The following is an 11,928-nucleotide window of genomic DNA, read 5'->3' as shown; positions in this document are numbered from 1 at the left end:
CAGTGGTCAGTGATCAGTGGACCTCCCAGCCCATTGTTCACTCAGTGGGCTGTTTTCAGTCATTGTGCAAGTGTACTGTTTTTAAGTTTGGGGGAAACCTGCAGTCAGCTGACACTGAAGAAGTCACATGGATGAGTGATGAAACGCTTCCCCCACTGAAAACGCTGCATCCAGATGAACAGAATCAGCCTTTTGGGATTAGTAAAGAAGATACTACAGGATACTGCAAAGCTAATATAGAAGCAGAAAACCAGGGAACATTCACCACTGCAGGCATGAAATTTCAATGCCCTAAATATACAGTCATACAAATTGCCATCGTCTCAGAATCTGATGGTGTCTCTTAAAGTTTTAATTGTCCAAAAACACACTGTTCAGCTCTCAGTGCCTAATAAGAACAAAATACAAAAGTGTAGCTTTTACAAAGTAACACAGATAACAACAATTAAAAACGTACTTGCTTATAAGTAACTTTAAACTCAAAATCACTGAAAAGAACAATCAGAACAGCTAACTTTAGAAGCCCAAGAGCTAATGAGCCACATGCCTGGGGGCTCATGCTGTTTGATTGAAGGAGCTTTTTAATTGGGACAGCAGTACATTGCATTAAAATGAAACTTAGCATGACTGTGCACCATATTATTTGAAAATGCATGCCTTCAAAGTGATTTCCTATTCTTTGGAGCCCTGCTATACATGTTAGATCTATTCCAGCTCCAGCAGACCTTATTCACTTGAGACAAGCTTGATTTTTGTGTGCTTGAGGAAATATCAATCACATTTAAGCTTCAGCATCTGCCATGAACATCTATTTCACTCTATTTAAAAGTTTAAAAAAAATGAAACTTTTATCCTGATACACTGTTGAATGCACCTTCCGGAGTGTATTCATTTTGAGTTGGAGGATGGAAAGTTGAGCAGTGGTTTGAGGCTAAAAAAACCACCACAGAGCAGACAACATTAAACCTGAGGCATGAATGAGAAGCAGGGAGGGAAGCCTTTTTGAGGAACATGCTTTAGGGAAATGGCAAAAAGAAGTGTCGCTGTGATTTACGAGAGGAAGCAACAGAAGCAGGAAATGATTTTTGCAAAAAATATGCGAGAACAAGAAAAACAAGGACACGGCTTTGTGGGATCTGATTCTGTGCACGCTGGATGAAGATTGCCTGCAGTCAGCCCTGTCTGGATCTTCACACAGGATGATTTCAGTGTATTACGACTGGGATCTTGAGCATGAAATTTCACCATTGCTCTTGGAAATCTTAACTGAAAAACAAAGAGCAGGCTTGCAAAAGGTTTTTCTATTACATTTGTTGTTTTTTTGTCAATACTATGACTTCTTCAAAGCCTGCAACATTAAGTCTTAATCCTTTTTATAGCTGGTTTGTCTGAACTGTGTTCAGAATACCCCTCTTCATGATACCTTTCAGCCACACCACTGCTTCTTCATTTATTTAACAACATATTCATGCTACTGAGTTTTTACATACACATGAACTTTCCAAAGTCCATACCTCTGTGCACTTTGTATTCCAGTAAAGTGGGATTCTCCTTGTATCATTCAGCAGACGACATTTCCAAGTTTTTCACATTTCTGACTTTTCCTAAACCTCCGGGATCTTCAGCAGTGATTATTTAGACATGCAGGACAATAAATTAGATTTGCAGGAATTTATTTTTTCAGATAAAGCTAGATTTTTCTTTTTTTTTAATTACAATTTTCACAAACAAAAGCAAATCTGAAAATTTGGTAACAAATGCACTTGTTGTAATGACATGGAAATCATAAAATAATACTATTTTACCTCAGACACGTAGCTAGACTCTTCCCAACTCTTTGAAATGATTTCTCTGCCTCCTCAGATGAAATATGTACGAAAGCAGTCGTAATACAGCTTCAACTCCTGGACCAAACTCTGAAATTCTCCCACTGCTGTCTTCTGTTGAGAACTGGATCAACCTAAAATCTTTGTTTCTTCCTTTTTCTTGTTTAGAAACATTAAGACCAGGTTATTATTGCTTGACGCAAACGGCTTTTTGGTCACAGTGTGTTTTTTTAAGGACACATTTTTTGCAAAAAGGCCGCGTGTTTAGTGTGTATTTATGTTGGATGAGACGTTTGCAACCCCCAAATTTGGAATTCTGTGTTGCTGTTTTGCTACAGGCTTAGTGTGTAAATGTGTAAACCTTAACCAATCAGAATAAGTAATTTTTTTATTTTATTAAGTTGTTCTCCCAAATCTTGGCAATCAGGGTACAAAAAAAATAATACTTCTAACTGAAACACATCAAAAATATTCAAATATAGGTTAAAATATAGAGTTACTATGTTACTATGAAGTTAGTTTTAGTACAAAGACCACATGGGTAAGTTTATTAAATTGTTCGGATTCAGTTTTACACTTTTACAAAGTTAAACAAAGTGAACAAAAGGCAAACTGTTCCCATGTGCAATAAGCTCACATCGTCCCACAGTTACCATTATATCTGCTGCAACAATAAAACCTCTCCGTTTCACCTTTATACCTTTTTTACAGAACATTGAAGCAGAATTGTAGGTTAACATTCTCACCTTTAACACATCGTAAAAGAGGCTACTGTGATAGAGTGACATTTATGCCTACTGAGTTCTTAAACACTCACACCCCTTGTGTCTTAACACTTAATACTCTATTGGACAAATCACGAGTTATACTTTTCATTTGGTGAGTTTACTATTTCACGTTCTGACACACCAGCCTCAGCAGTCTACTGAATATGTAACTGACTGAGTCACTAAATCTTGTGCTGGTTTTCAACTTTTGTTTGTTTTCAGTTGTCTTACTTTGGACGTGATATAAAATAGGTGTGCAGGTTGTTTTTTCCCTTCAGTTTGACCATGTGAAGTCAAAGTAATAAATAACGGGAAACTCTGAGTGACCCTAACTCAATGTTCTTGGAGAAAAACACAAAGAACTTCTTTGGGGAAAGAAAAGTGTGTAGTTCGTGATGTGTGTCAGTTGGAATCTTCATCTTTTGTTCTGAAAGACTTGAAAGAACTTTTTGAAATTCATAAACTGGTGTTAGGAGCTCCTAGACTTAAGAAGTGTTTACTTTAATGGGAAATGATTACCAAACTTTCTTTTGCTTAACTTTGACCTCAGTTATGATTAGACTTTGTGCTCATGTGCAGTGCAGTTTTATATCTGACATTTTGACTGCAGTTTCTCTCAGTTTTACCTTCAAATAATTTGGGAGCTGTTTGACTGACTGCTCATTTCTCGACCCTGTGTAAATTTTAGATGAATAGACACCGACAGAAATAACCCCTTAATTATTATAAATAATCCTTGAACTGCAAGAGATGCATTCTCTTACAATCTCTTTGTTAGTTGAGAATTTTTCTTCATTCAGGTTTAAGGCTTTAGACAAATAGGATTTGAATTATCTTTAAAAAAATTGCCTCTGCCCACCTAATATGTGAGCGACAGAAGGGCTGTAAGCCTCAGAGCTTTCAGATGGTTTATTTTAGTCATGGACCCATCATGTGCCAAGAGAACACAGCAACTCTAAAATGCAAATGGATGCTCCAACAATCCAGGAGGGCATTTAACGTTGTCCCCTGCTATTGCAGTTTGCACACAGGTAACACATGGTCACAATGCACCTTTGTTTGATGTCATGAATCAAGAGCTAATTGGTGCAAAGAGATACTTGCTGTGTTTGAGTCCTGTTTTTCCTATGCACTCATTATGCTGTGTCTTTAGCCGGAATACGCTGGGTCCCCATAACAGCTGGTTGCCTCAATCAGATGTTAGTGTAACTTGTGGCTGCTGCCATGATCTCTATCGGATTTGTAGTTGTGCAGATTATAGATATTCTCTGTTGGCTTGTCCTCATCAAACCAACCATTCCTCTAATCCACTTCCTGTCAGGGCCTGAGCCAGATGAGCCAGATGTTGTGGGTGTGTGCACATATCTGCCTCTGAGTGTTTATTGCTGAAATCTTCAAATCCTGGCATGCAACATCAAATTACACAACAACTTTTCTGTCCATACCTGGCACATTATCCATCAACTCAACTGTATCCTGGAGGTACACGTCAAAGATGTCGACAAATACCTCAGCACTCTCCGCCAGGTCTGTCTCTGCTAGTATTGATCACAGTCTGCTCTGCTGACCTCTGTTGGCATGCCTACGGCGTGCATGATAATGCAGAATCTCACCACTACCTCATAACCCTCATAACTCCTGGAGACCTCAAGGATTAAGTCCTAACTTTCCAATGAGAAATCAATTTCAATTACCCCCCATGTGATCAATCATATTCTCATTAATGTCTGAAGTGTTGCCTCCAGCTGTACACAGCTGATTACCAGTCAAGGTTCCAACTTGAACAGCTTTATTGCTCAAGTCCCCATAAACGATCTTTTACAGTCTCGTAAGAAGCTCAAGCAGGGTGGTTTAAGGTGATATCACCTGATGTTTGGATGTCAGCAGTCACTTGAGGGGGTCTTGTGCTGTAATCTAAGAGGTCCCTTGCAGGAATAGTCTTCTGCTGACCACCAGGATTCCCCCTCGCCATCTCTGCGCTATTAAAAGACAGAAAAACACCTCCGTGATGCTTTGAAATGTGGCAGTCCTAGTGGAGGGTAAGCAATGGTTTTGCAGCTTTAATTAATCATATAAAAAGTTACTTTTATGAAAACAGGACATGTGTAAGGATGTCTCTCAAACTCAGCTCTCTCAGGGAATGTGTGCATAAGACTGTGGGTTGCAGCTTTTTCGAGGACCTCTTTCCCAAGTAACACGAGTCTGAGACATTTGTAACAGGAAACCAAAGACACAAAATCAATGACAATACCCAATAAATGAATATCGAATAATGTCTAGCTGAACTACTTTGAGTTTTTAGACCATCAAATTTAAGAAAGTTTGTCCACTTTTTGGCCTGGTCGCCTCTTTTTTTTTAAGACTTGTTTTAGGATTAAAGTTAAAGTTAGGTTTACCTAAGCGTTTGACACTTAATTATGGTGGTTAAACTTCAGAATAAACAATAATTTAACAAAACGTCCTCACAACAATCTTACATGTGCATGTGTGCCCCTCCCCCCAGACGCCTGGATGATTGACAGATGGGCAGACAAGAGATTTCTCAGCTTATTAGCGAGCTGTTGGTTTTTCCATGACATCCCTTCAGTAGATGATCTCAGAGGTTACAGATTAGTCACTGAAAAAAAGAAGAAAAAAAGCAGTGTATTATGTTCCACTCTCATGTTATCACTGTGCCAAACACCGCAGTGTGTTTATTAGCGAGTCTCGTTTTCCGGGTCACTCGCTCTGTCAGCGATCTGTGTGACCACTTCCTTGTGATGGGGAGCAGTGAGGCATTAAGAGAGCTCACCTCTCATGTAACTGGAGCCTGACATATAGATCAGCTGCTTCTCTCTTATCCCCTCTCTATCTCGCTCTCTCTCTGTGGGCTTGACTTTGTTCCCTTTTGGCTCCAGATTATCCAGGGCTGAGCAGGGCTGTACGCCTTCAGAGTGTGGCGAGGTCAGGTGAGGCTTTCACAGCATTTCGCAGATTTAGCGCTGTATAAATGCACACAAGTGGAAGAAAACAGCCGGGGAGGAGAACTGCAGGATAGAGCTTACATATAGCAACAAAGGATCATGTGCCACAAGGGGTCAAAGTGCAGTTAAATTTAAAAGTATGACAAGTTGCATGTGAGACAAGGGAGGGCATTTAACACGGTTCAACAAGGGAGCTTGAAATTTACACCAGTCACGATCAAAGAGCGAGGCTGGTAGTTAAAGGAAAATTCCACTCCATTCCAACGGTTTCAAGTGCCGTCTGCTTTGCAAGCAATGCTCTATCACTTGTGATAAGTTGCAGTAAATGTGATAAGAGGCTGTCAGGCGCAGTATTAAGGGTGACATCAGCTGGATTTTGGAAGCCCAACACACAGCAGCACATGTAGAACACGTGTCCATTTCCAAAGTCTCTTTAAAACACACGCCCATGGTTTTTCCTTTCCTGTCAGACTTTGTTGAGAACTCACACTGACTGTAATTACACCAAACGGCAATCTCATGGGCTGAAAATGAAGCCAATGTCCAAGTGCCAAAAACAGTTCCTCTAATCACCATTTGTGCTTGGCAACAAAAGCGTCTTTTTAGACTCCCATCTTTAAAATGTTTTCAACATCACAGCATTATACATGGCACACACATATATATGTGTATGTATATATGTAATATATATATATATAAAAAATATATTTGCCAATTTTGAGTCATTGACAGAGCCTACTTAACCATATTTGTACTTTCAGTACCTTTTGGAACATTTTTATTGGAACTGTCAGACATAAAGTTTCTGTGTGGCACAAACAGCCCGAGAAGTTTGTATTCAAGCTTTGGTGAGTGCACACGTCTAAAGCTATTGTTTAGGACTAAAAAGCAATGTCCCATGCAGTTTATGAATGCAGATTCTTAAAGAAGCTTGGCACTCTTTACTCAAAATATGTCAACTTCTGCTGCCAGAGTAAAAAACATGCCAAGAGTGAAATGAAGTTTTAAGCTTAAAATGAGACTAGATGAGTCTTGAGTCTAGAAAGCAGCAGTAGGTGATGTGGATGCAGTGTCTACAGCACAAACATACAGTAGTTGAGATCTCTGTTTGTGGTTGTACCCCAGAAGCTCTTTGAGTGTGTCCAGCATGGGCATTTCCCAGAGAGGTAACCTGGGTGATCCTGATAGTTGCAGTTGGTTGTCTTGAAGTTTAAACCATGGAGGTCTAAGTACATGTGGCCAGTATAGGCCACTGTTTGATAAATTAGTTTTGGGTCTTTTGATCCCTTGCGGCTGTGGCTCGAGAGTTAGAGCGGATTATTCATTAATCAGAAGGCGACGATTCTAACCTCAGTTCCTTCAGATCACATGCTAAAGTGCCCATGGGCAAATACGAAATGCCAGATAGCTCCTGTGTGAGTGTGTGTTTGATAATAAGAAAACACTTGAAGGCATGTTTATGAACAGATAGACATGGCTTGTAATAAGAAGTACTTTAAATGGCTACAGAGTAGAAAGTAGAAAGCAATTTAACTGGAATTGTTGATGCTTTCTGTATTTTTCAGGTCCAAAGGTTCACTTTGGGGGTGTCCTCTGGGTCATGTGGCTGTGGCAAGCAGTTTCCTGTGCAGTTTTTCCAGTCTTCCCTGCTTCTGTGCTTCCACGAGGGACCCATGCATGGCTTAGGAGGGTGGTACATGTCAGCAGAACATTGCATTCTAATGACATTATCAGTGTTATTTGTTTAACTTACCTGTGGTTTTATTGTTGTGACTAAATGGTGTAACTATTCTCACTATTTCTTTTCCAACTTGGTTGGAGAGCACTTCCTAAGAATTATTTCTGAGACGATAAACCTGCCTTATTCATAGCCTTTTCCTTTTTTGTTTTCTTTAGGTCACGAGCAGTTGTCCAAGCATTTCACTACATATCGTACTGTGTATGACTGTGTACGTGACAAATAAAAATGTGTTTGTGGCTATTCAGATTGGTGAAAAACTCAGGGTTAGGGGATGTTTTAATGTAACGTCGCAACAATAATTGAGATAATAAAATTCAATTTTTAAATTGACTATCAAGGGACATGGGGGAGATGTCAGCAGCAGTCAGTCAGTGTTAAATGTCACCCGTGTCCTTCTTAGACACAGAAATCACACTAATTTATGATAAAAACAGCCGAATCAATAATATTTCTAATATGCAGATCTCGTCTGCCATCCTGGAGGAGACTGATCTCTGCGGTGTCCTGCTAATCAATGGGCAGATGGCTCCTCAACATCACTTCAGTTAAATTCAAATTTTCTGCCTCATGTTTGATTAGTATTTGAAATGCCTGATTGCAAAGTGGGCTGCTGCACCTCACTGCCGTTCGGTTTATGTGTTATTTCTCAGAACGGCTGCCTGCAGACGAGAGTCCCTTCGACTCTGATTAAACCCTTGAAGCAAGGTCTTCATCCTGCCAAGAAATTGTGCGTGCTTGTGTGTGTGTGGAAAAGAAAGAGCACGTCCGTTTGTGTGTGTGTGAGGCGAATGAGAGAGGAAGGTACGTAGCGGCAGAGCTCAGTGTGCACGTGTGTGCCGACCCACGTTATGTAGGTAGGAGGAGATGGGGAGGGCAGTCTGTCGGTTCATCCATCCACCGCGGTGCCTGCTGACAGAGGAAAAGAGAGATGAAGCATATGAAGAGGAACGTGCAGGTGACCCATGCCACGTCCAAGTGCCGTGGATCAAAAAACTAACTGGCTAACTGCACCTAACCAGGAATCCCCACCTGGAAGATGATGAAGAGGGATTAGAGTGCTCTGTCTTGAGTCACTGCAAACACAGACAGCCAGTCACCAGCAAATGTGGGAGAACACAAAAAAGCAGAACAGCAGAGAGTAGAACAGACAAAGCAGACTCTTAGGTAACAGGTGCTGGCTGATGTACCCACGTTTGTGTGAACTCATCCTTAAATAATTGAAAATGGGCAGGAAAATCAAAGAAATCCAAAGTTTCTCTCTACCCGACCTTGAGCGGCTCCCACACACACACGTGGTCGTTAAGACCCGACTTTGCGTTGTGCTGGGACTGCAGTGAAGGCTATTACACTCACTGGTTCTGTCTCTCAATAATGCATGATTAATTAGCCAACTCTGAAATAGAGTGAAACTGAGCACAGGGTGGAAACTAAAGAGGAGCACGGTAGGGACACGCTGTCTCGTACAGAAATCTGCATACACACACAGACTCATGCAGGAGTGCAATGCATTCTCTGATATGCATGCAGCATGTTTTGCTTACCTGTTCTGTAAGTTTTTGTCCCGTGTGCATGGTGTACTTGTTGAGGATCGGAGTGAGGATAGTACTTTTTACTGCATTATTTTTTGCATCAGCATGAAAAGGTTTCTAAAGATGCACAGAACAAACTGAAAACAAAGTTAACAACAAACTTGTGAAAACAGTGGAGCGTTTAGAAATTAAAGTAGCAAATTTTTCCCCTGAGGAGTTGGTGGAGAGCAATACCGGTACAGATCAAGTGACCAGAAACACTAGCGTAACTCTGTGTGCTGTGTGTGTGAATAGGCGACTGTTAGCTAAGTGAATTGGCCCAAAGATGTGTGAATATGGGTTTTGCTGAGCACCATCCACTTTGGCCACAAGTTGTAATTACAGGATTATATTTCCACTTTGTTTCCCACATTTAGCTGCTGTAAAGATACCATCATTATTCGGCATGGCTATGAGAGAAAGGAACGGGACCACAAAAGATTTATTATGAGGGCTGGGTGCTGAGTGGCAGTGCAATTGCTGTAAAGATTACACGTTAAAGCTGTTCAGGTCGACTCGAAGGGCAGCCTTCAGTCTTCACTCCTTGTATTATAAATATTATTAAGCATGAAAGCATTCAAAAATCGGGTTCACTGCTTGGAAAGGTATTTTTATTTTCATGATGTAATTTCTATTTAAATTCTGTGTGTTGAGTGGGCAAGACCAGGAAGCGAGTCACTAATCCACATGGGCAGTGGGCCGCATAATGTGGAAGTAAGGCAAAATAAAAAACAGGGAAACCATTTTAGCTGTATGCACTGGGTGAGCAACTTTTATTGGTAATAATGGCTCGAATCTTACATCTCAGAATGCATTCTGGACTCTTAAGAATGCAGAGGAAACACAACAGAAACACAAGCACACAAAAATCCCATGAGACGATGCATTTATGAGTTTACTTCTTGCTTAATCTTGTGATAAAACTGTTAAAATATTTACATGTCAATAATAAAAGACTGTGTACAGTTTGCCAGACACAGCTGTAGTATTAGCTTGCAGGCCTGTGTCACTTAAAGCTAGTGTTGGGAGTGACAGATATGGACAGGTGAAGCGTCTTGGTCCAAATTAATGGATAAAAACATCTGACAATAAAATTCATACAGCAAATTTTCTCTTTTAGCTACATTATAGACATAAGTTACATACACAAGGCTTAGCTAATACTACATAACATTAGTAGGCGCTATTTGTAGCACAACTGGTGTACAGTGTACTTTTACTGCTTAGATATATAAGACTTTTTATCTATGAATGTCGTATTAGTGCTCTGTTTAAGACTGTTATCTAAAAAACCCACATTCTCTGTTGGTTGTTTTACGACTGTGACTGGATGAGACTGTTTTTTAAGCATTGACTGTATATGAAAGACGGACGCAGCCACTGTGAAGTCACTAGTTTGCAGACTATAATTTCAAAGCTTATACATGCGGTGGACAGAGGTAAAACTGCAAACATCATGTCAGTGTCCAGACATGCTTATAATTACAGTTGTAATTTTGGCTGTAACCATTTAGTGTTTCAAAAGTAGACAAGCTAATGCTAGTGCTGATCTCTTACTGTCTGTGACATTAGCTGGGATGTTTTTTGTTTTTGTTGTGAAAAACTGTTGAAAAGGCTAACTGGACAGAACCAAGCTCACCACATGAATGCTCCGATTCATGTAGCCATGCAGCCACGACCTTTTGCAGAGACATTATATAAGGAGAGGTTATGGCACTCAATAAATTCTGAATTGACAAAGTCTGAAAGACTAAAGATAAAAGGTGTCTATTCAAGATGGAAAATAATATTAATGATAATAAAAAATGGCTGAACCCAAAACATGCTTATGGAAGGACTTCCTAAGGTTTCTAATCAATCTAATGGGTGAGCACAAGAACTTAAGGACAAGATGAAAAAAAAAAATCCAAATATATTTTTGCTCACTTGCATTGAATTAGTTTCATATAATTTAAACATCACAATGTTTGGAGTTTTTGTACTTTAAAAAAAAATTAGACATCAAAAAAGTTTTAGCTGACTAAAGTGGCTGTTTAAGAATGCATGACAGCCTTGATAATTAAAAATATAGGAGCACTGTAAATACATAAATAAATAAATAAATAAATGATAACGTTAAAATTTCAGTCTGACTGATAATGAAACATGTTTTGGTTTGATAAATTGTTTTCTGTCAATGCAACAGTAAGATAGAGCAACCCCTAACAACAATGGCTAACTCAAAGGCTAACAATGAAACTACAGGCATCTTTCAATATACAACATCCATCCATCCAATGGACCATCTCTTATATGCAGCCTATATTCTCAAATGATTACAAATCCATATTTTTATAATCCTTAAATATATTCATAAATGTCCATCTGTCTCATTCCCCACCCCAAGCTACCTCTTGGATCAGGCCTGGACATCACACAGTTAACATGTTACAGGGATTCAGAGACAGAAAGACAGAGAGCAAGGGCATCGTCCATGAATAGGGAGTATTCAGTGCTGCCTCTGCCTCTTTCCCACAGAGATCAGGCCTGGGCTGGAGTTTCACCCGAGTCTGGCCCGGTGAAATCCTAACCTCTCCCATCACAGACTTTGATTCCCTCTAGAAACACATTATTGATTTCTCTATGCGACCCCTCCATATTTTGTTATTGCTCAGGTGAAAATGGATAACAGGAAAGCTCATATCAGCACGTAGCAGAACAATACCGCATTGTGGCAACTCAGCGCCACTCTACTGAAGAGGACAACTCTGCCTGAAACCGTTCACGGCACCAGTGGCTGTATACAATTATGATCCTGTGCTCAGCCTGTCCTGTGCCAATAATGAATACATGGATACACAAACACAAGATGGGATTGTGAATTAGCATTCGATAACAGCTGCTGTTGAAAGTGGAGCTCCGCTTGCATAAGCTGCCCACTGTCCTGCTGAGAAAGTCTGCAGCTTCACAGTGATGTCTTGTGTTCGTCAGGCCAGTTTCCCCTAAATAGATGTTGAAAATATGGCTGCATGAAACAAGATGTAGCATCGCTTTTGTTTTGGTTTCTCTGAAGGGAATAAAGCT

General features: G+C 40.0%; 1 long non-coding RNA gene across 1 annotated transcript; it reads right to left on the bottom strand.

Moving 5' to 3' along the window:
• Window positions 1-4,341: 4,341 nt before the first annotated feature.
• Window positions 4,342-5,520, bottom strand: LOC308390759. Its single transcript, XR_013970482.1, has 4 exons — window positions 5,385-5,520; window positions 5,071-5,210; window positions 4,678-4,795; window positions 4,342-4,572 (listed from the first exon to the last, which is right to left on the bottom strand). It is a non-coding gene; the product is annotated as an uncharacterized lncRNA (long non-coding RNA).
• Window positions 5,521-11,928: the final 6,408 nt, after the last annotated feature.

The sequence above is a fragment of the Rhamphochromis sp. 'chilingali' genome, assembly GCF_963969265.1.
Source record: "Rhamphochromis sp. 'chilingali' genome assembly, chromosome: 22".
NCBI lineage: Eukaryota > Metazoa > Chordata > Actinopteri > Cichliformes > Cichlidae > Rhamphochromis > Rhamphochromis sp. 'chilingali'.
Note: the sequence above shows the minus strand (reverse complement) of the source record. Positions and strands in the feature narration are given on the sequence as shown.